Source organism: Hesperophylax consimilis, chromosome 8, assembly GCF_061612785.1.
Source record: "Hesperophylax consimilis isolate HC1 chromosome 8, BYU_Hcon_1.0, whole genome shotgun sequence".
Taxonomy (NCBI): Eukaryota; Metazoa; Arthropoda; class Insecta; order Trichoptera; family Limnephilidae; genus Hesperophylax; species Hesperophylax consimilis.
In genome coordinates this window covers 32,770,071-32,797,681 of record NC_142843.1, presented here as the reverse complement: position 1 = coordinate 32,797,681, position 27,611 = coordinate 32,770,071, and the positions used below count along the sequence as shown (strand labels likewise).

General features: G+C 32.8%; 2 protein-coding genes across 3 annotated transcripts in view; one reads left to right on the top strand and one right to left on the bottom strand.

Annotated features, from left to right (window-relative positions):
- The window catches only part of LOC149421903 (DNA oxidative demethylase ALKBH2-like), a 213,445-nt gene that overhangs the window by 65,174 nt on the left and 120,660 nt on the right, over window positions 1-27,611 (bottom strand). The window lies entirely within an intron of this gene.
- Window positions 1-27,611, top strand: part of LOC149421904 (uncharacterized) — a 166,445-nt gene that overhangs the window by 23,190 nt on the left and 115,644 nt on the right. Inside the window, exon 2 of one of the 2 annotated variants that reach the window (XM_089634141.1) lies at window positions 11,626-11,688. The exons of the other annotated variant lie outside the window; for it this stretch is intronic. The gene's annotated coding sequence lies outside the window, so the exon portion shown is untranslated. The remainder of the gene's footprint in view (window positions 1-11,625; window positions 11,689-27,611) is intronic. 2 annotated transcript variants of the gene reach the window in all.

Here is a 27,611-nt window from a genome sequence, read left to right as displayed (position 1 = left end):
GTATCTGTTATCAGGAGATGTTTCAATGTGGATGAGTGTTTCAGGCTAATAATTATTGCTTATAAAATAATTACTATCATTTAGAGAATTACTTCCGGAAGGTTTATACATATATTAAACGCAAATTATATTTATATAAAGTAGAGAAAAGTCTCCGAGCAACGCCGGGTCAGCTTGTTATCAATAAATCACAAATTTGTAGTCCTTAATATATTTTGTCGGCGGGTTTGCGTGTTTAATACATTTAAGGAAGACAAACGACTTCATTAAAGAATTTAAACATCATCCGACTGAAATATTACTAGTATATTCATTTGATTGTGCCTTGTCATCCTGAGACGCCCCCGACTTCTTACATCCACTCGCTCGTTATATATTTATCAGACATTACTGAAGTTCTACGTTTCAACAATTTAACAATCGGATTGCAATATTTAGAGCACAGGCTTCGTGTGGGAATGCCGCTCTTGTTCTACCGGTATTACAATGGAAGATGTTCCGAGGAACTAGCGTCATTGATTCCTTCAGCACCGGTGCATATATGTACACGGTTGGCATTTATCACATGATAACGGGTGGTTTCTACGATTCGTTCTTGAATTCAAAAGCTCGGCTGTAAAACGATTTGCCTGCTTCTGTGTTTCCTCCCTCTTACAACATGAGTATCTTTAATAATCATATTCACCTTCCTTCCTATCCTCTCCTCAAAAAGACCTGCCACACAATATCCCAAAATATGACAAGGGCATTGAAGGAAATCATTTTCCAGTTTTTGTAAAAAATATTACAAATTACCTCAGATCAATTGAAATTTTTTTTAATAAAAACCCTCACTATGAACACAACCGCATTTTTTGTAAATACAGCTCCAACCTTTTCACAATCGATATATAGTGCAATTCCAACTATGTGTGTACAAATATCGAGCTATAATTAAATCGTTATCATATATTATACGAACCTATATAATAATTAGTGCTAGCTGCTCCTATGTATGTACTAATGGCACCATCAAAACATACAATTACAAATTGCTACGAAGTCGCCATTGTGATTGTGTGTCTCAATGCGTGATGTGGGTCAACCTAATACGAAAATGCACATTTGCATAATACTTGGTCGCTTCATGCCCGCACTTTGTTGTCGGTACCCAATACTCACCAGTCTCACTAATCGCTGCTGACTAAGTTACTAATCCATTCCGAAGAAATACTCTATGCCCGATTTAGGCGGACTTGTCTTCAATCAACTATGATCGAATTCCACCATGGACAACCACTGTTCTACCAGTATTTTTATATTTTATATAGCGGAGATGGTTTATCATAGTTCCTGTGAAAACCCAGGTCATGGGCTCATTGTGTTGTCTCACATTTCATCCATTTGCTTCAACAGGGTTGTAATTAGATATTTGGCTATCTCCTGGTTCCACAATGTGTCTTCCCATTTAGCCTTACGCCAGCCGTAGCCAATGAGCCTTGCTCTCATTGGTGTTTTCCATTCCCATCAGCTACATGTCAACTCTGAGGTAGTAGTAAACCTTTTTTTTTTTTTTTTTTTTTTTTATTAAAACACAAATAACATTGTTTACATCACTTTATTTCGATACAAAATCTCTTTGGAGATTTTGTATCGAAATAAAGTGATGTAAACAATGTTATTTGTGTTTTAATAAAAAATAAATAATGCCATCACAAAGTGAAAAGCAGTTAGAAGAAGTTTTCTTCGAAAAATTAGTAGTAAACCTACCAATTCCCGAAGTCCGTTTATATTCACTTCACTTTAACATAGTAACATGTGAAGCTAGTGCACGGTAAATTATTGACACACTCACCTTAAAATCCATTTTTTTACTATTATTTTAGTTACATATATTGGCACTAATTGTTTTGTCCACATTCATACCTTGTTTCATATGTCCACATTCTTCCGACCCCACTTATTAAATATTTGATTTACATGGTCAATATGATCATAACATGTTTTCCTGGCGCTCTCCCGACTTCCTCTTTCACGTAATATATTATTTTCTCCATCGATTCGTTCTAAATGTAGCCTTTTAGTTCCGAGCCTCGGGACATAGTCATCACCAAGTCATCCATAATGACACAAGCAACAATATCAGCTATTTATGATGGGAGTGAAGATAATTCAAATATTGCCCAGTTATTTATAACCCAGGAAACTTTGTCTTTTTTAAAAAAGTAAATAAAAAATCACACAACGCACAGCCATGTATCGATCGTTTTAAATTTCATAATCACTTAAAAGATTCAGGTCTAATTAAAAATATTTATTATTCTTGATTAAAGTTTTCATGTATGAAGTTAAAACCATGTTCTTTCTCGATCTACATGAATGTAAAGTTAGCAAGAAAACGGAAAAGTAAATGTTTTGAAAGCGTGAAAATTACAGTTTGTCTTCATTAACCTTTTCTAACCCAACAATGTTTTAATGAACTTCCTTTTATGTAGTATGTAAATTGTACGCACAGCACATGATGTGGTTTCGAGTTACTCGACTCGTTAGTTTATGAAACACCGAGGTGAAAGTATCGCCGGAGCGAGGAACAAACAACTCAACTGAAGAAAAGCCCGTACCGAATGCAACACAATAGGAATAGGCCAATGTTCAGATGCCACGGTTATTTGGTGTTGCAGTTAAGTGCACTATTTCACACGGTTTTAGTCATTATGTAGATTTTCGCATACTCAAATAAAATCTGTCATAAAATCACAGAGACCCAATTTTTTCAGCTTCAGCTTACCTAAGTTAGTAGTAAACACAAATGTGATTTGAGTATGAACGATTCTGAAACTCGACATGAAGCGAGCTCACTAATTCAAATGCGTTGTTTATGAATACAGTTGATTTTGAAATACCTGATTTTTTGTTGTTGTTGAACGATCTGCGTAACTTCTCGATTAAAATATAGTTTCTCGTTATATGAATCGAATAATAAAAACATTTACTATGGAATTTATCACAAAAAGTTAGGAGGAATAAAAATTGACTTTAAAAGCCAGTTGTGATGAATACTTGGAGCAGGTGGAAGAGTTTGTGTATTTGGGAAGTATGTTTACGAGAGATGGGAAGGCTGAATGGAGAACTGAACGCGGTTGGCGCTAGCAAAAAAACTGACCAAAGAAGCGAAGTTAGCAGTCGACAATGGAGTGCTGGTACCTACCCTTATTGATGAGGAAGGATGAGAGTAGACTGAATTCTGTAGAAATGAGATCCCTGAAGCGTATGTGTGTAAATCCATGTATGATCGTTTGAGAAATATAAAAAATGCAATGATATAAGCGTAATAAGTTGAACATGCAGAGCAATGAGAATATATGGCGCTAATACGAATGGTAGAAGAAATCAGGACGCCCGAGGACAACATGGCACGATCAAGTGAATCAGATACTTGAGTCGGCCATATCAAGAGTCAGAATAATAGAAGAGTATATATGAGGCGACGTATAAATGTGAATGCGGCAAGGAGTGTGTGCCAAGACCGTCCTCTCTAAGCGGTCCGTCCTCTCTGCCTACCACTGCGGGGAAACGGCACGATGGTTAGTTAGTTAATTGTAATTACTGTTGAATTTTATGATGTTCTGATAATCAAAAATAACGAATGTAATAATTGGGAAAATGTTCTATCCAATCACGAAAAACTATAAACTTTTCAATCCAATGTTTTTCAAGTTTTTAAATTCATGTTATTAGAATGAAAATTCTGCTTTCTCCGTAATTAATTCATTGTTAAATCTCTTTAAGCTCGACACTTTAAATAATCTCAACGAATAAACTATATGTGGATTAAAAATAATTCGTAGAATCATTAAATTCGCTAATTAATTTGAATTATTGCGCAAAATCTAATAAAAAGCGAGAAGCTCATTTTTTTCTAAAACCACGGACTTGGGATATACTTGGGGTAGCTAATCGGCTCGTAAATTGGCGCATTTTGTACATATTTTATCACCTTAAAAGAGATGCAGAGGTTTATGGAGATATCGGAGAAAGCTTTCACGACGGTAAAGGATATTACGAAATATTGATAAAATATTATAAGTTCCATGGTTTATAACGTTCCCCACTGGCCATTAAATAACGTGCGTAAGTCTGACACTTTGGGACCACTGTTATTGAAGATGCTAGATGTGACCTCAATCTACCAAATGATACTCACCCAGAAAAAGACACGAGAAATTTGAAAGCCGGATTTTCCGCTTACCGGCGGCGGTGGCAATGTGGTGATTAGTTATCATGACAACCTCCTGGCCTGCCGCAATCCTTCAAGACACATAGCTTTTTAGTGTTAAATCATTCACATTTTCTTACATGCAAATGAATGTAATCAAATACGAGTAAAATACAAATAATAGCTATGTTTGTTTGTGTATGGTATCGAGAAATTTTATTTTTGCGTTGTTGCAGACCTTTGATAGACTATCGATTACAGAAAGTCGGATATGCTTAATTGGTAGAACTTTTATATTTTACGTCTTCCGTATTAGTTCGGATGTCGATACAGGAAATAGATTAACTAGACGCGCCATACCTTCCGCAGCAAATAACAGCTTGACACCATATTTAGCTAGCTGGCGATAAGTGAATGATTACAGATAAAAGCAGATTAACATTCTTACCTTAATCATGGATGCGTCATTTCAGGTAACCACCGCTCGTAACTGTTATTGAACTATGACTTCACCACGGTAAATAATATTTTTATTTGTATTTTTGGAATAAATTGACGAGTAAAACCTGTAATTGTAATATTTAATTTTCGGAGAAAAAGATACAAATCAAGTCAAGACCTTGCTAGAGTCATAAAAATTATTATAATACATCTTAACATGCTCAGTGACGGACAAAAACCGTTTTGACTTGCAAAAAAAATCAAGGTATCATCCTGAGTTGATCAGTCTACGCATTCTGTACAGCGGTGAATAGTATTCAAATTGTTGAGTGTTGATTGAGGAAAAGCCAGATCATTATTTCTTTATCTACGGGAGGGGTTATTGAAAGGGATGATTTAATAGATGGATCAATAATACAATCAATAATTTTGATGAAACAGTAAGATTTGCTCCAACAAGCTTGTAAAGGAGAAAGGTTTAGAGTTAGCAATCCTTCTTAAGAACCGATGTTAAACGTATTCAATGTATCAATATATCAATATCAGCATCTAATTGTGCCACAGAGGAGACGATCGAAGTCCAGTTTTCATCCCTATCTAAGGGAAGCAATTTTTGCTTCAGCACAGGCCAATCTTGGATATTCAATATCATTGTTTTGTATATTTTGAGGTGTTGGTACATCATTTTTACTTATATCGTTCAATGTTTGAATTATTTTATGAGAAGTTATTATTTACAGCCCCCAGAAGAGAAGCTCTAGTGTTGTTGAATAATTCAATATATTCCAGATACCGTTACGTATGTCAGGTTGTCATTTAATCATTTTAGTCTATAAGGAAGGAAGACGACGAAAAGCTTTCACGGTTAATGAAAATATTGTAATACGATATTGCCAAACTGTGGATATAAAATCTTGTGATCACGTCAATTTAGTTAAGTACCTACCCGTAGTTTAATATAATATTTTGTTGTCCTTCGCAACGATAAAATGGCATAATGCTTACAATGTAAGTTCTTTTATCAACTTTGCCTTGAAGATCCTTGCCTCTAACCCAGGAAGCGGATTGGGCAAATAAAAATACGTTGCCTTAGTTTTTTAACATGCTTTCAGAATTTAAGAGAAAAGAAAAAATATTTATAATTGAACCGTTTGAAAAAGTGTAATAATCATTCCATAGTGGAAGAAGATGCTCTCCGTGTAGCCTTCTTAATAAACAAACATTCAGAATAGAGACGTCGCTTTCAATGACTTTTGTGAATAGGTCTGAATAGCTGGGTACTTATAATAATTCCTCTTATCATACCCTACTTCCTAGACTTCCTACAAAGCGAAATTTAGACGACATTATTACACTGGTTGAAACTCTTTCTGCCTTTTGGAGTTATGAAATATCAATGTTAATATATAAAAATTCAGCCTGATTGTTCTTGCGCTCGCAAAACTCGAAAAACAATCGACCGAAAATTTCAAAGTTTGTTCTTATTAGTGCCAGGATTTTTTAGAGAGTGGTTTGCATGGTAAAAAACATCGAGGACGCTCGAGGAATACTTAACGCAATATCTCTTCTCTGGAATGAGATACGGAATTGAATTAAAATCGATGTAATGTATATTCTTAGCAGTAAAATTGTGGTATACAGTAGTGAATGGTGGAAAAAGCCAGAGACAAAAAATGAAGACAAGAATCCTTTACGTTTGACCCACATTTAAATTGTTTAAATAAGTTTTTGTTGCTGGAAGACTGACACAGCTTGGTAAAACAATTGATAGACAAAAGTTGCCATTTCACAAAATATGTGAAATAACAAAACAACCTTTGTTGATTGATAATTAAAAGCACCTTTTATGTTGACCTCGAATCTCTCGGGAATAATAAACACACCCGAGGTATGGTGCCCGTATCCTCTACCTACGTGTTTAAAGCGAAAACACTCACACTGTATCCTCTTACAGCAGCAACTCTGTACTCGGGGAGCGTAGTTCTGTACACGAGTATCAGATCTGTACCACCCCAACCCACCTCCCACCCGCCACCCCTAGGTCTACTGTCTCAGAGTATAGGGTAGGAGGCCGCGTGGGGGTGGGTCGGGAGAAACGAGATTGCCAACGCATAATGGATACTTTTGCAGACATTCTGTACTCCTGCTCTGAAGGGGGCTTTAAGCCAGAACCACGCTGATATAGGACATAGTATTTGAACGAAGATATGTTTTAATAATAGGATATTACCATATGCATACATAAAGTGTTGTATTTTTTTATAACTGTTTTATTTGCCTGAATAGCCAGAGCTAATGAATTTTGTAAATAGGAAAATAAACATAAATTAACTATTTCGCTTTTGTTTTGAATTAAATAATAAAACTAACTAACCCACTTCCCGACATCCGATAGAACTGAAACTCGGCAGATACACTCGTTAAATGGCAATGCATTCTATCAACTTTTGATTATGGTTGCAATCATTTATCTGAAATCGGATGATATTACTGCAGTTTATACGAAATTAATGTTGGTCCTACCCGATTGGCATCTGGCAAGGTCGGTAGCACGGTGGACATGAGAAAGAAGGAATCTTCAACCAAAGTCGTTAAAATTGATGTAGTAAAGTAAAAAAACTTTTATTTTTCTGATATCTTTAAATTGCATTGAACTGTACTGTTTTGGTGGTACCGCATTCAAACGCATTTCTCTAAAATTGGCTGACATTATAAAAATTTACAGCAGTTAACATACCTAATAAATCTCGGTATCATCCAATTAAGATTTGGCTTAAGTGATAGGTTCACTCGGTTTACTCGTTTTAGTCAGACCCTGGGCAGGAATGTTCAATACTTAGTCAAACCCAAAAAAAGTAAATATATGTTTATATACTTCTTTTAATAAAAATAGATTTATCACGAGAAAAAACTACATTTTTTACGTGTTATTTTTTTTCTCATTCAAAGTAAATAGGTACGCACCATAACCCATCGGTCCTAGACAAAATGTCATAAAATTACAAATATATATTGACATTCAATTACAAATATATATTGGCTTTTTTAACGTATCCCAAAATGAAATACTGTTTTTGACAGCATGACAGACTCTTTCATATTTAGATTTTTTGAACGGACATAAAAAGGACAAAAAAATATTAAAATATTGAACGCAAACATAGCTTAAGATTTTAAATCGTTTACCGATTTCAACTGTATTTACCGCATCATATCAAACAAAAACGCATAAACGCATTAAGACGCTTATTGTCACTACATTTTTTTACGTTTTATGCACCGCGTTCATAGTGCGAAACTTTGGGGTTCATTATTCATGTAAACAACAAAACTTTTCCATATTAACGGGTGAACGTTTTGGCTGTTTTCAATTTTATAGTTTTTTTTTTCAAATTATATTAAGCGTATATGGTAAACTTTTAAATCCAAATAGAAAGGTTGGTGTCATCTTTTTATAAATCACATATATTATATGTCTGACCATGAAGGAGACCATTAAAGGAAGTAGAACGAGTTTTATGAAGATGTGTCATTTGGTGACAGATATAGCACTGCGCGGCCTTAGTGGTTAAAGGAAGGTTCAATTGCAATCGGGAAGACGCTACGTACAGTGGCGTAACAGCCCGGGGTGCTTTTTAAGGCACTCAAGTTCACAAAATTTCTTGAGAAGGTACCTATTCCTACGTTGACGAGATTCAAAGGATAGATAAATAAAAGCAGGCTAAAATGAACAAAATGATTGTGGAGGATGAAAAAACGTACACCAGGGGTTAATAATAGCATATTCTATTTTGGTGTGCAATGAAAAAGAGGTAGTTTTTTTGAAGTTTGGCACGACAAAATTTTACCTAATACTAAAAAAAACAAATAAAAGCTTTGTATTAGAATTATATAAGACAATTTTTTTTTAAATAGCTGCAGATTGAATAAAAAATGCTAGGCTACAACTTAAATAATGGAACCTGGAAATTTTGTATTGGGCCCATGTAAAAAATGCATTGGCGCGGGCTGTGAGCTGGTTAGTGGTATTCCCAGGGACCCGAGAGATGGTCGCGACGCCACTGTGCATAAATAATATCGGCTACTTAAAGCTCCATTTCACTCCATGCGGGAGTCTGGCGCTCTCTGGATTAACGTACCGGAAAAAGTGAACGAGACTGTCTACACTGTTATTAACTCTATACTATGTAATAAAGGGAAACACTGAACAAAATAATTCTAGAAATGTGAACTATTCCGAATTGAAAGAAAATTAACGTTTCTAAGTTGCATGAGACTTTTCGACTCCTAGGGTCCATCTAGGTCAATGAAGTAGATTATCAGTTCAAGAAAGAATTTAGATTTTTGATAATATTATTTGTGTATTTTATTTATTAAATTAATTATACTAATAATAAGCTATGTATAAGTTATAATAATAATAATATTTGGCTAATTTATATAGCGCCGTTTTCGATAGAAATCACCTCAAAGGCACTGTACAAATATATTTCTTAAATACTTAACACTTGAACTACTGACTTAAATACAAGTAAATGACAAACAAGTTAAATGGGTACAATAATTATTTATTAATGGCACATTTTTTTGGTTTTTGGATCTGGTAAGAGGAACAACTAAGGGCCTCTTTCGAATAAAATTTTAATTTGGATTTGAGGACAAAAAATGCAACCAAACTGAATTATATTTTTATAATCATAAGGTGTAATCGGTCATTAGTATTTTAAATTTACGTCTATCGAAATGGTTTTTTTTAAATCGTTTCTATTTTTCATTTTTTATTTCATAATATTCGTGGAGTAAATAGAACAATTAAAAAACAATATACTGTCATTAAATTGCCTCTAAAATCAATAAAAATAGGTATGTGTGTAGGTAAAAAATTATTTTTTTTTTTCGAAGAAAACTTCTTCTAACTGCTTTTCACTTTGTGATGGCATTATTTATTTTTTATTAAAACACAAATAACATTGTTTACATCACTTTATTTCGATACAAAATCTCAACATGTTTCATGAACCAAGTTCACTTCATCAGGATTGTATATCATAGATTAGTATACTTGTGCTCCTGATGAAGTGAACTTGGTTCATGAAACATGTTGAGATTTTGTATCGAAATAAAGTGATGTAAACAATGTTATTTGTGTTTTAATAAAAAATAAAAAATTATCCTTATTTTTGAATTTCTTGTTGATGTGTCAATGTCAATTTAGGATAAAATATTTAGTATATCAACTGATGCATGCACAATTTTCTGTGGAAGCAATAGCTTCATCAGGAAGTTTATGTCTGGCTGTCAGAGAATGAAGTTTGCACTGCGCAATTCGATCATTATTAACTTGAATTGATCAGATATCTCTTCACGGTAAACAATAATTGAACGGATTCATTTTCTTTCACCAGAAATACGGAAAAAAATAAATAGGTACCAGCACATGGACACGCTCAAAACACATTTCTATCTCTTAATATCTTCAGTGGTTTACTTCGTTATTAAGTGTGTAATAAAGGAAAGCACTCGATTGGAGATCAACCGAATGGAAAGGAAGCACGTTTGTTTATTTGAAACAAGAATGTGACATTTTTCATTGTAATGTTCGCGAACAAATAGGATGTCTTGCGAAGAAAGTGATTGTAAGATTACGACACAAATCGGCGAATCGTTTTAAATGAAAAAAAGTTGATCAACTCACATGGTCCATTGAACATATCTCTTAGCAAATAACATATTAGGTACTAGTAAAATTCAGATTGGTTTAAAAGTTTAGCCGTGGGTTCCAGAACACCAATGTATCGTACCATTTTAGCCTTCTAAAGTTATTTAACGTCTCAAAACAAACGTAAAAATAAAAAAAGATCAACATTCATAGATAACGAAAAAAACTGAATTCCTCCTACTTTCATTATAATAAGCGGAAAATTTAGCTAATGCAAGTCTTTATTTGCAGAGTATTAAACCGCCTTCGACCACATGATTTATTAAAAAAAATTCTTTAAATTATTCGTAATCCGGTTAAGAACGGGATCGCAGGCCAATAAATACCAATGTATTATCATCATGTCGGAACACGTGTTTATAAAAATATTTTCGGATTTCGTCATTATATATTATGAAGTCAAACGCAGGTGCGTGAACACGTGTTCCGATGTTATTACGAATTTACTAAAATTTTATCAAAAAACAACAATTTGAGTTTTGATAGTAAAAAAACTATTTATTCATATTCATATTGCGTGCGCAAACAAAATAAGTTATAATATTTTTCATCATAACTTGCAAAAAGTGTATTTTCATAAAATAATTAAATTAACGCCGTCTACGAACGCGTAGATTATAACATATATTACGTTTACCCTTAATAAAAAAATTGAACTAAATCATGTATTAAATTACCCATCTAGTGGCCACTAGATGAACTATATTGAACGTACATTGACAAAATACGGTTTTCTATCGGGGATAGTTTTAAATTGGTAAGTTATTAATCGTGCCCAAATGCGGACAAATCTTACGAGATAGCTAAAATCTTAGACGAGATATTGGATGTCTGTGGATAAACTACTCGTAAACCTTTTTTTGTTATTTGTTTTTGGGGTGTTATGCCGTGTTGCGCTAACTCCTTCTTTAGCCAACGTTTCGGACAGCATTGCAGTGTCCATCATCAGGGCAGATGTGTTATTTGAGGTTGTGTTAAAATGTGAGCTTGAAACGTTGGCTAAAGGAGTTAGCGCAACACGGCATAACACCCCAAAAACAAATAACAAAAATACTTTTGGCCGTGAAAATCTTAAATCATATTTTACTCGTAAACCGTATTTTTATTGAATATCAAATAATGGCATTTGCTGGGGTGTTCAAGTGCTACCTGCGCAGAAATTTTTATTTTTTCCTTCACAGAAAGATAGACCGCCACATTTGTGTTAAATAAATGTACCTGTATTATACTTAAAATTATATTAATTTATTTTTTCTTTGTTTCAGGTTAGTTCACCTAAAACCATCAACAATTCATATTTGAAACGATTCGTCCCTTCAATAAATCTTGAAAGGTAGACAACACTATTCCTGTTACGTAATTACCGTTTGTACTTCAATATTCTATAGCAGTTAAAACGATCCAATGTTAACTCCAGATTTTTTGGTGTTATTAGATTATCGCCCTACAAGGATACAACATTATAACAACTTCAAATGTAAAGCAAGAACAAGCCTCAAACGCTTATTTTATATATCAAACAATATCACACGACAATTAGGGGAGTGTGGGAAAAAGGGTGGAAAAATATTAGGTAAACTTGCTGTTAGGATACTCGTCCGACATGAAAGTAGGAAAGAACTAGTTCAATCCCACAACAGAAACCTACTCACTTCCTTTTTAAAACTAAATAAATGAATAATAATTTCGACTTAAGATGAAAACCTTTTGAAGTGAATTGCAGACAGAAAATCAAATAGCGAAATTGCCTACGATGAGGAAATTGGAGAAAAACTTATTCAACCGCAGTCGTCAGTTCAGATTTTCCTTTGTCCGCAGAATTGCAAAATCAGATTTGTAAAAATGTATGAAGAATATAATCCGAAGTAATAAATTCGATTTGCCGCTATACTATTATGTTGAACTTCAAGACATGTTATAAATTTAACAAGCATAATATGTCAAGTTTATTAATATACAGAAATGCTTTTAAAAAAATATATTTTCAATGTGCCGATATCTACGGATATCAGGCAGATTTACCTTCTTCTTGCACGTAAATTGCAATTCTGCTCATAAAAATGCATTATAAATTAACGTTTTCCAGCACCAAAAATTAAATAAAGTTTTATTGAATAATATGACGTGAATATCGCACGTTTATCAAACTAACTTTACTATCATCCTTCGTTCGACTTTTAACAATGTTTATTTTAAATCTTTTCCTTTATTAGCAAAATGTTTAAGGATATGGAACAAATAAGACGGTGTCTTATATGATTCTTTGCAGTTTAACGAGTATTTCAAAACTCCACAAGTCGTTAAGAAAATGACTTTGTTGTGCTGACTTATAAATTGCATATTTAAAAAATATCATGACGTTAGAGCTTACCGTTTGCGAGTTTCTGGTGAAAAAAATTCTGTTTTAAAGTTAAGAAATATTTATTATCTGAAAACTTTTATACATTAAAAGTTGTAAGTCGAAACTCACGTAGTTATAACAACTTCTCAAAGGTTCAACTTAAAGAACGAAAAATAACTGTAGGGAATTCTGTAGTCATTATGATTAGGTATTTTAAATTATTATTTAAAACAGCGTAGAACACATAAATTAGTCTTAAAACACAATTTAAAACTTTAAAGTATTCGTTTTACGTCCATTTTTATTACAAATGTTCTTGGTGAGCATTAACGCATTGTTTATAATTTTAAATTCATTGTTTTACATCGTGAGAAGAGTGACTTCCGTCACCATTTAGCCTGCAAATTATTAAGATGAGCAAATGTTTACTTTCACCAAAAAAAACAAGATTTCGTCTGTACTATCACTGTGTTTACATTTTTTCATAAATGGATTACTGTTGCAGATGTGTTTACACATTAATGTTACGCGATACAATGGGTATTTTCGGGCTAGAATTTTATAATAATACGGAAACAACGTAAGTATTACTTCTCATGGGTACATTAATTCAATATCATTAATCAAACATGAGAGTTTCTCTACAAACACGCGATCTCTCGAATGTCTTGTAAGATGTACAATTATAATTCAAAATCATAATAGGGTAAAGGATATCTGTAAGAAGCACGTCAGCACTAGACAAGGTGTGAAACACGCAAATTGTAGTTTAGGTGTCCACTTGTACAGTACAGAAAGTATTTTCTCTGCATGAAATGAAATCTCTGCAGAACAAAACGTCCTTTTTATTAATTACTGTATCCTGCCACTCGTTGTTTTGGCTCAGTTTGCCTTTGCAGATAGGGGCGTATTCGAATGCAACTTAGTGTAAAAAATTTGAATCCAATCGGTGAAGAATTTTAAGAGATTGAAAATTTATAACAAACAAATTTAAATTTTTATTTATTTTTCGTATTCATCCTTTGTTGAAAAAAGGAGTTGAGTTCTTTCAACATTTTTTCAATTTGCAACGTATTTCAAATGTGATAAATACTCTTTTAGAAATAAGATAAAATTATCTTTCTGGTGTATCAATTTAAAACAAACATTACTAATTCTGAGTAATAAAATTTTAGTAATAAACCTGAAAATGTTGTCAAAAACGCTTACCACATTTTTTAACTCCTAACATGAGCACTCGATATTTAAAAAACGCATTCGTTTTGTTTATGGAATTTGTAAGAAAACTGAAACTTGACTTTTTATCACGTTCATATAACAAAAAAATAATAAATAAATTTTAAAGTAAAAACCGAATGTTACGTTAGAGGCGCGAAATATGAATTATTCACTTTGGCTATTTTTAGGACTTTGAGTCAAACTGCAATTAATTATTATTTCTCTTTCTAATGTCGAAAAAATTACGTTTTTCCAAAATATAGAAAAATATAAACGTTCGGTCTTATGATCCTAAAACGCGGGATGGGTTAAGTGTATACTAAAAAAAAATCAATTTCTTATTTCGCAGATGGCCCTAATTTAGTTTTTTAGGAAAAACGCTTTTTACAAGTTTATTTTCTTGCGCCCGTAAATACGCCATATGAATAAATAGATTTTTTCATAAAATAATTAAATAAGTTCCATCTATGAAAGAGCATACTATGAATTCCCTAAATGCAATTTATTGGAATAATTTTTAAAGGTTACTCACATCAATTTAATAATCGCTGAAATAGAAGATAATATTAATAAATTTATACGAAACACGAAGCAGAACAAGACACAGAAAATAAAACGGTAACGGTTGCAACTGAGAATCGAACCCAAAACCTCTATCTTACCGGGACCACACTCTAACCACTGAGCTAATGAGACCTGATTGCTTACCGTCATTCGATTATATCGTTCTCATATTTCAAATGTGAATTAATTCAGGATACTATTGGTAATTCTTTAATTGAAATATGAGACCAATAATAATGACTAAATGAAATTTATTAACATTATCTGTTTCTTCAGTGATTAAAAAGTGATAAATTGAGAACAACGCCAACCGGTGAAGTAATGATCGTGTTTAGTTCTACTGTTACTCATAGTATTTCATAACTAAATGCCCGCACAAATAGCGCAATATAGAATTTTAATTTCGAATGTATAATTATGGAAAATTACTTAAATAATATAAATGTGCTACGTACGTGATGCGATTTATATGTGAATTTTCCTTTCTAGGGCATTATTCTGCCTTGGCGATGTACACTTCATAACGTTGGAATTAAATGCAAACCACACAAATTAGACTATTCGCTATTAGAAATTCGAATAATAGAGATTTCTGTAAAACGATGTAATATTTAACAGTCAACTTAAATTATCATTATACATTGTACAAGCTCACAGCGTGAAATAATTCACACGGAGAGGGCATGACGAAACTTTGCCATCTAAATATTAAAGGTAATCAAAAGGTTTGTAGTTTTATCAAAGCACACACTGTTGGTCATTATAACTTGAGCTCTGCCTAATTAAAATGCAGAGGCTCTCATATTTTAACTGCTCCCATGTCAACAGTTGCCGCAAATTTAAAACGTACCGTTTTCTTTATTACCTCGTAGTTTTTTTCCCGTAGATTTCTATAACGGTTAACGGTGTGACCGATTAATTGCACTAGCAATAAACTGTGTTGCCAGATTGGCGCAGCACAACCAGGAATAGCGATTATTTTGCAGCTAATTGCTTGTGTCCCAGACAGATCAATATTTGTATTTTCAGCGAACATTCCCACGTTACAACACTTGTATGCCCATGCATATTAGTATTGCTTTGCTTGGCCAAATGCAACAAATTTTGTTGAATAATGAGATATTACTAATAAATCAAAACGAAACATGATGTTGAATAAGACGTAAAAAATAAAAAGATAACCGTCTCAACTGGGAATCGAACCCAGGATCATTGTGTCATCAGGACAATTTCTTTATTCACTCGACCGTTGGGACCTAATAAGGAAGTTGAGTGAAAAATATTTTGACTTATAAAAAATATGTTCATGTAGATAAAAAAATATCGATTCTAAAAATATAAATATATTTCTATATTATTATTCTTAGAATTAGTTAAACGTTCTTGAAAAAGCATTAAATAGCAATAGACTGTATACGCTCCACGATTGGTCGAAAGAATTCTGACGTCACATGTGTCGTGACTTGTACGTTCAACGGATCACCTATGGTGCATCTCTTTCTATTACATGAGAGATGGTCGGTTTAGATGAGAGAGGTGTATAGGCCAAAGATTTATTTGGGTTTGTCAAATATATGTACGTATTTGTTGTTATTATTATATGAAATGGATTTCTAAAGATACATATTCGTATAGTGCTTTATAATAATATGTTGTTTATTGCATAACTTAGAAGTTTTTATTATTATACATGTCACATAGCATGTGATACACTTCAGGCCGCCGGCCGCCCAGAAAGGTCTCACAGTGAACTGGGCTGTAAACCGTTATTTTACTTTTGGTCTTTACTTTTCTGCGCGGTGGTCCTGAATTAGCGCGTGGAACGTCAACAAGTAGCGACGGCAATACCGTACAAGTACCGTACCGGGCGGGAAAAGCAAATATTCTAACTTAAAATATTAATTTAACTATGAAATCTTAATCAATTTTCTTTTTTTTAATAACATCAATTCTAATAGACGGTTAACATTGGTAAAAAAATTACTGGAATTCCTTGTTGAAGAATTAAATTTTTTTCCATACAAAATGCTTGAGCGTCGTGGTTTTCACAGTTCTAATGACGTCACACCACACCCCGCCTCTTACCGCTCGGATTCCGCTCGTTTTGGCGGGCTTAATAAAATTTAAACTTTGAGAATTAATTTAATTATGAAAACAAACTTTAAAAAAAAAAAAAAAATACCAGTACCTATTTAAGTTTGAATGCGAACATTGATAAAAAAATGGACTCAACTTCCTTATTATCAAACGTCATATCTGTAAATATTAAATATTTCAAATTAAGAATTAACAGTATTATCTTGCAACTAATTTTTTAACATATTTTTGGTAGCTACATTTTTAAATGATCGCAAAGTTCTAAATAATCGGTTTGAAACTTAGATAGTGTCTCGGATAAACATGTCCAATTTTTATTTATACGGGAAACCTATTGACTTTTTGTAAAAGTCCAAATGTATTTTCAATTTTTATTGAAACAATTTTTCTTTAATTTTTGAAAGTCACACCCATCAATGTTATATGTTTATCATTGTATAAGAAGATAATACGTATAAATCTAAAGGAAAAACATGAAACAGAACAAGAGACAGAAACTAACAACTAACAAAAGACAACGGTCTCAACTGGGAATCGAACCCCGGATCTTTGTCTTACCGGGAAAACGTGTTTATCCACTCGACCATTGGGACCTAAAACGTCATATGTGTCGATCTCATATTTCAAATTCAGAATTAAAAATATTATCTTGCAACTAATTTTTGTCAAGCAACAATTTTTTTTGGAATCTTGAAATTTTAAAAGCATAACAATCCATAGCTAAACGTGGACATAGAACATAACAGATTGGCGTTTGTGATGCAAAAAATACCGTTAAAAATAATTTTACACAGACTATAGAGTCATCACGCTATTCAGGCAAGCTATACAATATCCAACCACGATTCAACAAAGTAAACAATGAAAAGCGATACAAAGTTTCAATGGTGATTTAATAAAAATAAAACGTGGACCCAATTTCATGCGATTGCTGTATATTCCACTCTTTTTAAACGTAGTAAAAAGCAAGATTCCTGCTTGCATTTTTCCCAATCAATTTTGGTTGGTTCTGCGATAGCCGAAAGTATACATGCATTTTTTGTAGAAAAATAGATAATTCGTGTGCTGATCAAGCAAAAACTCTAGAATGTTTTAAGTGAAACCTACCTTTTCTGTCTGGAATTTCTAGGTCAATATCAGTCAATGTGTAGCTCAATATTATTTACATATTTCAACGTCATTTCCACATCAAAAGATAGCACATTTTTTATTGAAAATAAAAGCAGTAACAACAAATCATTTCTATATATGTATTTATATAAAGCAGAGTATCTGTGGCGGGCGACATGGATATAAATTTTATACAAATCTACAGTTTTATTCCAAGATTTATGAACATTTGCATACTAAACCTGCAAAACGAGAAGGTCACTATTTACATTTGATTTTTTTTAAACTCTGCCTACAGCCCAGACAAAGCCGGGGACTTCAGCTACTGGTAATATACAAAACCACAAAGAAAATTTTAAGAAAAGTTTCGGGGCGTCACAGATTCGTAGGATGGAAAGAAGGAACCTGAATTAAATTGACCGATAGCGGCTACGCTAGCATCGGGTCTAGATCGCACTCAGGCGTCGTGATTTCAATTCATCGGCTGCCTAAGTCTTCCATCAGGACCCAATCAAAATTTTCCGCTTACTGCAGTGGTAGTGGGAAATTTTCAAATTATTGTCAGGTTATTCGTAACCCGGGAATGTTTTTCTTTCTTTTAAAAAATAAAAAATCAAAATATTGAAAGCAAAACAATATCAAAGTTAAAATGTAGTGTTTTTTAAATCAATGGAGAAAAAATATTATTCGGGCCTTTTTCGATGTTTTCGAAGGACTTAAGGGTTTGTTTTTCGTTTCTTTTAAGGGCCTCAGCGGTCGGGAAGACGGTGAAGGCGATGCTGGGTCGGGGTAAATAGATTTGGATAGTACCAGTGCTAGAGATAGTATCGATTCGTTCCCCGCATCTAGCTTCATGCCGAATAGTGTAATGTGTCCCTCGTGGCGGCCAGTAGTCTGCTCACCTTACCCCGAGCCTCAGTCGTTACGTAAGATATTCCGCTAACTTTGTGAAAGCAAATGGGATTAAACTATCTTGTTAACCCCCCGAGATGAGAGTACGACTATGTTTTATGACAGGATTTCAGACATGAATATGTTATTCGGCGGATATGAGCATACATTTTATTCAGTAACCCATATTTCAACAAGAGGGTCATAGAGGTTTCGCTGAGCAAAAAAGGAACAGAGAATAGAGCATCTTTATTAACAGGTTATGTGCCTAATTGAATTTATTGTCTGACTTAATGCAATACTCTGATGAACCCCCACATATTTTGACCACCGGCTGCCATTGGTAGGTACTTATTAAATCTTACATAAAATTAGGAAAAATAAAATGTTGCCACTTGGCAAGATTCTGAAAGAAACCAAGTGGCATCATGTAGCCCTTAACTTATTATTTTTCTTCCGTTCCTCGAGAGTCTTTACTTTCGGGAACTGAAGCCTTCTAGAAACGTCGACAAAGTGTCTTGAAATATTTCTTGTTTTCTTTTCTTTGCACAAGCACAGTTCGGGTCGAAGAAAGAAAAACTGTTATTTTAACTGATACATGTAACTTATATTTTTATAAGCAAAAAATATTATTCATCTTATAACAAATGGTGAAACTTAATTCAGCTGACCAGTATTTTGGAAGGTGGGTTTAAAACAGAATTTAATTTATGTACCTTCATTTTTAAGGGAGTATTTTTGATTCCTCGAATTATATACTTATCATAATATTATCATGATATCATAATATGCTTTACAGCAAAACGTTCATGTTTTTTTAAAAATAAATATCAACATAGTTAGGTACTACACATTGCTCTGTAACTACTATCTCAGTACCCTAAGGTTAAACGCAAAGCTCGTCATATTCTACGTGTTTATAGATGGTCTTAATGAATTAATTGTACTAAAATACGCTGTTTGCAAGGTATTATTTTACAATATTAATACAAATTATTTGTTTGCGCCCGTACATACGCAACATGAATATGAAGAAACAGTTTTGTCTGTGAGAAAACTAAATTCTTTCAAGAAGGGCATACAAATACAATATTGGAAGGAATCATCGGTACAATATTGTATTTGTCTGCCTTTCTCAAAAGAATTAAGTTTTAATCTCAAAACTATTTATTCATATTCATGTTGCATATGTACGGGCGCAAATAAATAATCTGTCTTGATATTGTAAAGCAATACCTTGTTAACAGCGTATGCAATAAAATAAATAAATTAATTTACTATTGTTATTATATTCAATTATTGAAATCCTTTGTACGACAAAACTCTCTATAATAACTTTTATTGTACCTGCTTATATCGTATCTTACCAATACCCATGAACACATGTAAAAGCCTCTAAGGCGTGAATAAATAAATGTCACAGTATAATAATTAAATCTTTTGAATTGTTTCTCCAGTTTTCATTTAGATTCCGATGAGAAGTAATTTATTGTTCCCTAGTAACTTTATATTGCATTTCTTCTGCTTTTATTGGAACTATCAGCCAGGTAAACTAACATTAAAATACTGTAAAACTAATCGGTACTTAAAGCAACCATTATCCTTCGAATAGTGCTAAATGGTGTATTTTATTTGCGTTTAGGAGAAATGCCGATGAGAATAAAAAAATATAATATTTTTATTCTATTTTATATTAGAATTCGGCGGATATTTAACAAAGAAATCATTTTTCGAAGAACAGACAGCACGATAAATTATTATACAATTAATACATTACTGTACACGTGTACTTTTGCGTTGTGTAACTAATAAAAATACGGAAAAAACAGCTTTATATTCTCCAGGTAAAATGTTGATTTTGTTGACACGTGTAGATTGACATAAAAAATAAGGAAAAGTTTAATTACTTTAACATAGCAGATGATTAAAAAGTTGTTTTTTTTAATACAATTCACACAATATTTATGAATCAAATAACTGCCCAGCAGGCGTTTTGTGAATTTTAATTTGTTACAGTCGGAACTACAGACAATTATAACTTTGACAAAATACGATAATATGATATTTTGTTGAATGATTTTAGTTACCTAAATGAGAAAAATACTTTAAATCAATTTACTTTTACTTGCTTTAAATTTCCATTGAAAATTGTATGTTTTCTTCATCCAAATGTTCCAAAATATCGATTCATTATGTATCTCCGTCCATCTTCGCTGATTAAATTGCTAGTACAATGCTGTTCCGTCCATTGTGATGAGACCAAAACCGTAATGGTCTACTGAGGGAGGACCTCTGAATGGGAAAGGTATTCAATAGTAATACGTCACGCAGAAATATTTGGCCATATGCAGGGATGGGAAGAATGGGAATATTTGTAAACATCGACGATTGCACATATGATGTGTCTGTTCAGTTCCTAAAATCGATGTGCAAAGCGATGTTTATGCATACGTCTCATAAATGATGTTATTGACGACAAAATACCTACATCTTATTAACCCAAGGGCACTCACATGGTTGTTATTGTACAACATATAAGCCTTTTTAAATGTCAGTTGCATGTCTTCGATTAATGGTAGAGAAGGTAAAAACAATCTGCACAAAAGATGAGCAAAGTTATGTTTATTCTGTCGAATGGATTGTAAAGATTGTATGGCACATAATGGATAGTCTACCGGAAAATGGTGGTTGGTGTAAACAACACATCGAAGAAAATCTTTCGGCAACTGGAATTACAATATATCTTCTGTCACACTGTCGCAAATATGATGTGATTTATACAGAGCGAGCACGATAAAATGTATAGTTTATTGCACAATGGTAAAGAGCCGGTAATCTGAATCTTTGAGAAGTCTTTCTGAGACATTTTTCAAGACTTTTCTCATGGCAATGGAGCCCGAGAACTGCCTACTCACTTATATCGAACAGTTGTTACTTGAAATATTATCGGTTAAGGGATTGGGTTCAGGTGTGTTATCGCCGAAAGAATTTTTTATTTTTTAGTATATGAATAAGGCATAAGATTCCCAATTGCTCCCAACTTCAACCAGACATCGTACCGAAAATACAATATTCAAATGAAACGCAATATTATTTAATCAAATTTTGATAATTTAAGGTTGCATGGTATTTCCAAATACGTATTTTTCCCATCGAAATCAGAAAGGAAAAAAATAATTGTAAAGGTGCTCTTCTACAGTTCTTTTATTCTATACGAGACTTGACTGCAAAAATCGGAAACTCATCGATGTTTTAGGAAAAAATGCACCCCTAAATATCTTTTTGTTTGGAGCCAGTACCTACACATACATATACAAGGGACTGGTAGCTAATCTCTTTGCAGGAGTTATATACTATTATCTTAATACAATTATTCCCAGCGAACAAACTACATACAGGAGAGAGAACGTCAAAACTCAGCCTTTGTTATGGGAGCCTAAATATTTTAGGTTAAATATTAACACAAAAGGCTGCGCGGTGAAGCTCGGCAAGCATTTTTCTTTGTTTTCTGCTTTCATAATTCAAATACGAAAATCAATAAAACATTTCTTATTCACTGAAAATTATGTAAAATAATATAGATTAGAAAATGCCACGCATACCTTGAGTACATATACCTTTTTGCAGTATTACATTTGGTTTTGAAACAATTTCTCTAAAATCAGGAAAAAAATAATAACTAAAGAGGTTCAGAATTGCTAACCTTTATATGCTATTTGAATTCATAAAAATAAAAAAAAATATCTCAAATATAAGTAAGAATGTAAATGTTTGTTTGTTCAAAATCTTAAATCTCCGAAAGAACCTCAATGATTGCTTTAAAAATTTTGACACAACGTTACATTTGAATACGCGTGTGTTTTTATATACTTATATTATATAGATGTCATTTTGACTGGTAAATCCATACTTTTTTGAAAAATAGCGCCATCTGTTGGACGTAAAAGAAAAACGCGCTATTGTTTCTCTATCTGCACGGTAAATCGTGGCAGGGTACAGCATAGATTATTATTATATTTAAATATCCTACTTTATGTCCGGGTTAAATCTTCCCCATAGGAAAAACTAAACCCTTCCACACACTTTTCCACAAATGATTATATAAGCAAAATAAATACAAGAACAACACGTCAACTCACCAGAGATCAAATGGGAAAATAATTCACCGACTCCAGATATTTTCATATCATAGGGTTCGGCTCGGTAGAACTCATAACAGGGCCTATAAATCCTACTGATCCCTCAACATAAATATTTAAAAAAATCCTTCGAAATCCTACATGTATTTAAAATGACTGATTTTTGCATTTTTATATATAAATTTTTTGACAGATCTAATACGCCTGAATTTTTAATGAGAGAGAGAGAGCTAGGTATAATGCCAGTAGCCGAAATACCAAATTGTAATATTTTTATAGTCTGAGAATGCCAAATTATTTTTATCTCATTTCCTAAATCTGTGTACATTCTTATTTTTTCATTAACAGATTTTTGAATATTAGATAGATTATGATTATTATAGCATATATTATTCTCCTTGTTAAATCAAGCTCGATCTTCTGCTTTTGAAACTTTGATGGATAACCAATTATAATCTAATTCTTCAATTAAATATTCATGACGCCTATACCTAAGAAAAATAAGTTTTCTTGGCGCAGGAACAAAATTTGCGTAAATTATTATGAGGAGAAATAATAATACGTGCTGGTAGGTCTAGTTAGTAATTAGTTCAAGTTAATTAATTACTGAAGTTATTTCACGAATTCCAAGAATTAATATTATTTACCCTCTGGGATAGTAAAGAGATGCCATTTTAATTTATCGATAATTACTGTTGATTTTATTAATATTATTTATTTTTCAAAGAAAAACATTAAAATGCAATTGTGTATCATCTGCTTCTCAAATATAGGTGAAGCGGCCCCCTAGAATTAAAAGAACAACACTGGAAAAAAAAGTAATTTGTAACAAACATATAAAAGAATTTAAAAAAAACTGTGGTTGTAGTAAAAATATTTTTAGTAAGGTTATTTGAAAAGCTAAGTAATCCCGATAATATTTTCCCCTTCCCCTGTTCAACTATCTCCAATATTACCCTATAAACTCAAAACATTACCCAATTTGGGGAAAATTGCCTATTAACTGTGAACATTTTAGGACGGGTTTTTCACAGAATTTGAAAATTTCGTAAAATTTAATTTAAATATTTCAAAATCTGTGAATGTTCTATTCAAGTTACTATTACTATTGTTCTGTTACTATTTCATACACAGCTGCCAAATAATAATATAATAACAGATCTTCAATAAAACCCTTACAAAACTTGAATATGAACTATGAAATTTCATAAACTGTTCAAATTTCAAAGTTAAATTCAAGTTCTGTGAAAGTTCTATTAAAGTTCTGTTAATACTTCATATACCTACGTGAAACAGCTGCCCAATAATAATATAATAACAGAACTTCAATAAAACCTTTAAAGAACTTGAAAATGAACTATGGAATTTCATGAATTGTTCAAATTCTGTGAAACAACCCGACCTTAGTTTTTAAAATGTTTTTCGCTAGAGTATCCTTGGATACTATTAAAAAAAAAAATTCTTAGTATAATTAGCTATAATGTGGAAACTACTTGTGGTAAATCAAATACTATTTTATAAATACATAAAAACATTATCTGGTATGACAGCACAATTTACAAAAACATAATTTTCCAAAAAATAAGTAAGTTATTAAGAAAATAGAATCAGATGGCACAAAAATTTATTTGAGTTGTGGTCACTAAAGCACAAACAAACAAAAAAAATTAGGGCCTTTTTGTGGTAAAAATTATAAAGCACTGATGAATTCAATTATGACACGTGGTTGTAAAATAAACCGCTTCAAAACAAACTATTAATATGTATGTTGATTGATTACTATTAATCAACACGCATTTTAAAAAGATTATATTCCTTGTAAAGAAGTATTTTTTAATGACGGATTTAATTATATTATTATTAATGAATTGTGGTAATAAAACATATATTCTACTATGTTATATCCAGTAATAACCGCGCAAATAAGTATCGAGTAAATAAGGGTTTGCAGAATGACGCATTTACTAAAGTTAAAGAAAAACTCACCATTGTATCGAACATGACGTAAATTGCTTGTTTTCAAATATTAAAGGAAAAACATTCCACTGGAGTTGAATGTCAATTTTTAAATTTGTCTACTGTGGCTACCCGATTTTATGTGATTTGATTTCTGCGCCCCGGTCACCCTGTTTTCTGTGGTCACCTTGCTTCCCTGATCTCCTCGTGTTTTGTGCTACCCTGTTAATGAGGCATCCTGTTTTCTGCGACCTCCCTATTACCTACAGCCAACCAGTTGTCCACGCTATTCCGGCTAAGACGATAGCCACAGGAAACATCCTGTGGCCATCCTGTTTTCCATGCCACCCTGTTTCCTGTAGCCACGATGTTTTCCATTTCCATCCTGTATTCCATTATTATGTGTACTAAGATATTTTCCCTTCCTGACAGTTTTATTTGCTGATGCAAAACAAATACAAATAATTTGCATGGCTCTTCGGTAATTGACGCAATGACATTAAATAAGGATTAACGTTCAAGGTCTCCTGCGACGCTTTATAAATATTATTGTTATTTTAAGATCAATATATGAAAATGTCTTGAGAACTGCAAATATGGAGTGACGGTTTCATTCGAAAAGTTTCTTATTTTGTACGCATTTCAGGTTAGAATATTTTTTTACATAAAAAAATTCGTCAAATAATAATCCGATTAAATACAATGCTAATAATAACTGCAAACCTTACAGTGTTTTCAAAATCTGACGGGATTAAAATTCGTAAAAATAAACCCAGAACAATGGCCAACCAGTCCATCACGCCCCGGAAGCTGGCCATGTAATATGTTCATACGCTGAGAAAGATTTCCACACGAAAAAAATATTGTTTCGAAGCTCAAAATCCCGCGGGTAAAGCTGGGAATCGACAGCTCATAATATTTATTTAAGCCAACAATTTCGAATTGTAAAACACACAAAATAAACCCGCAAACACACCAAACGAAAAGATATTTCGCGAATTTAGGTTTGGTGATTGATTTCCTTTCGTTTTTCTCAATTTTCCATCCCTCAATAACATCCCCATTATAAATTTCCCCCAGGCGAGTTAATAATGCCTTTAAAGGTCGTTTTTCACGACAAATAAGGCAGTTAGTTTTTTTGGAGTACAGATCGCTATATCAGGCACAGGATGAACGAAATGCTAATCACCAAAATAAATAAACATTGGGTAGGAAAGTAAATAGAATCATCGTGTTAAAATCACACTGTTGAAATCATCCTGTTAGAATGGTACCGACAACTCGTCGTAATTGTGGTCTGTATTTCTATGATGGCCTCTTAATGTGCTAACCGATAAAACAATAATAAAAAATCGTCGATGCCACTACAGTGGCTTTGTACGGTAAAATATGGTTCCATGATAACTCAAGACAGTGGCAACTCAGCACACTTTTGAAATGTGATATAACCTAACCTAGTTTTTTCATCATTTTATATCAATTTTCAAGAGCGTGTTTGCCTCTGTCCCTTGAGTTCCCTTGTCGTTGAGTTGCCCGCTTGCCGACCAACGGTTTTACATTAAAAATTCAAGTAATATTAATGCACTGATATAATGTATATATTACCAGTAAAATGCGAGTTGAAATCAATTGATATGACCTTTTACTATTAATTCTGTCAATATCTTGAGATGGGCTCGTACCTTGTTGCAAAAATAAAACAATGGTTTGTTAGGAAATAATAATATTTTCTTGTGAAAAAAAGGACTGACGAAAGATTTCAAAGAAAAATATTAATATTTAACGATTACCTAGAAATTCAGTTCCTGGTAAGTAAAATACACGTGTTTATCGACATGAAGTTTTTCGCAGAAGAATGCTTCTGTTGAGTAATTATTTCATCAGAATGTAGTTGCTAATTGTACGTGATTTAATTAATTCAGAGTACCTGCATAGGAGATTATTCTATTTTTAAACTGCATATCTATAAACTGCAAAGAGTGTTGAAATAGTTTGTTTGTTCAGATCAAACTTTAATGTTTTCAAACCATCAAATAATTTTTTAATTAATTTAATTTTTTTTTAATTTATACACTCTTTTATGTGAAATCGCACAAGAGTCCCAACTGCTCCCAACCGTCTGGAGCCAGTGAGACTATGGAATCTCCATTTGGGGTATGTTGTGAGGCCGAAGGTAAGGGGAAGGCGATGGGGAAATTGGTGGAAATTTACCTGGCTATCTACATCTGTTCACCAAACATGGCCAAAGCTATTTAAAGAGACGTTTCAATTCTGAATGTTTGGGTTACACCAGGGCGATACTGAGAGTATATTCCACTCTGGAACGTGCGCAAAAATGCTATTTATTATTTTAAATATGAAATAACACAGATTAATAAAATTAAATTTACTTGCGCATGCCAATATTTAAACCCGGCCTCCGGCTAGCTAGTCGAGTCCCTTACCCCTCAACCACGGAGGCCGACAATGATAGACGCAAAGCTCAGCTATTCTTTGTTTTATCTTATACATATCAAATTAAATAAATATATACAGTTTTGCCAGGTATAGCTAATCACGTGTACGAACGCATTTGTTTGAATAAGAGAATATTATCATAAGAAAAACTTATGAATTTTTTATAAATCCCTTATTTTAAAATTTAATTTGTAACAAACCACTGTACTACACTGTTTAAGGTACTCGTATAATATTCAGGCACCTACAAAAGCATAGCATTTTACGTACTTAATCTGTGCAAAAACTCATTTCAGAGATTTTTGGAAATCTATGAAAATAGGCCGCTGAATCAAAAGTTATTTTTTTTTAATTTCCTAAATTTTTCTCCGTATTCAACATGTCTTTAATTCGTTCGACCTTCTTCTTGGATCATACCCGAATTAAACAGAACTGCAACAGTTCTGCGAAAAAGTGATTCATCTGACTATCACAGTAAGTAAG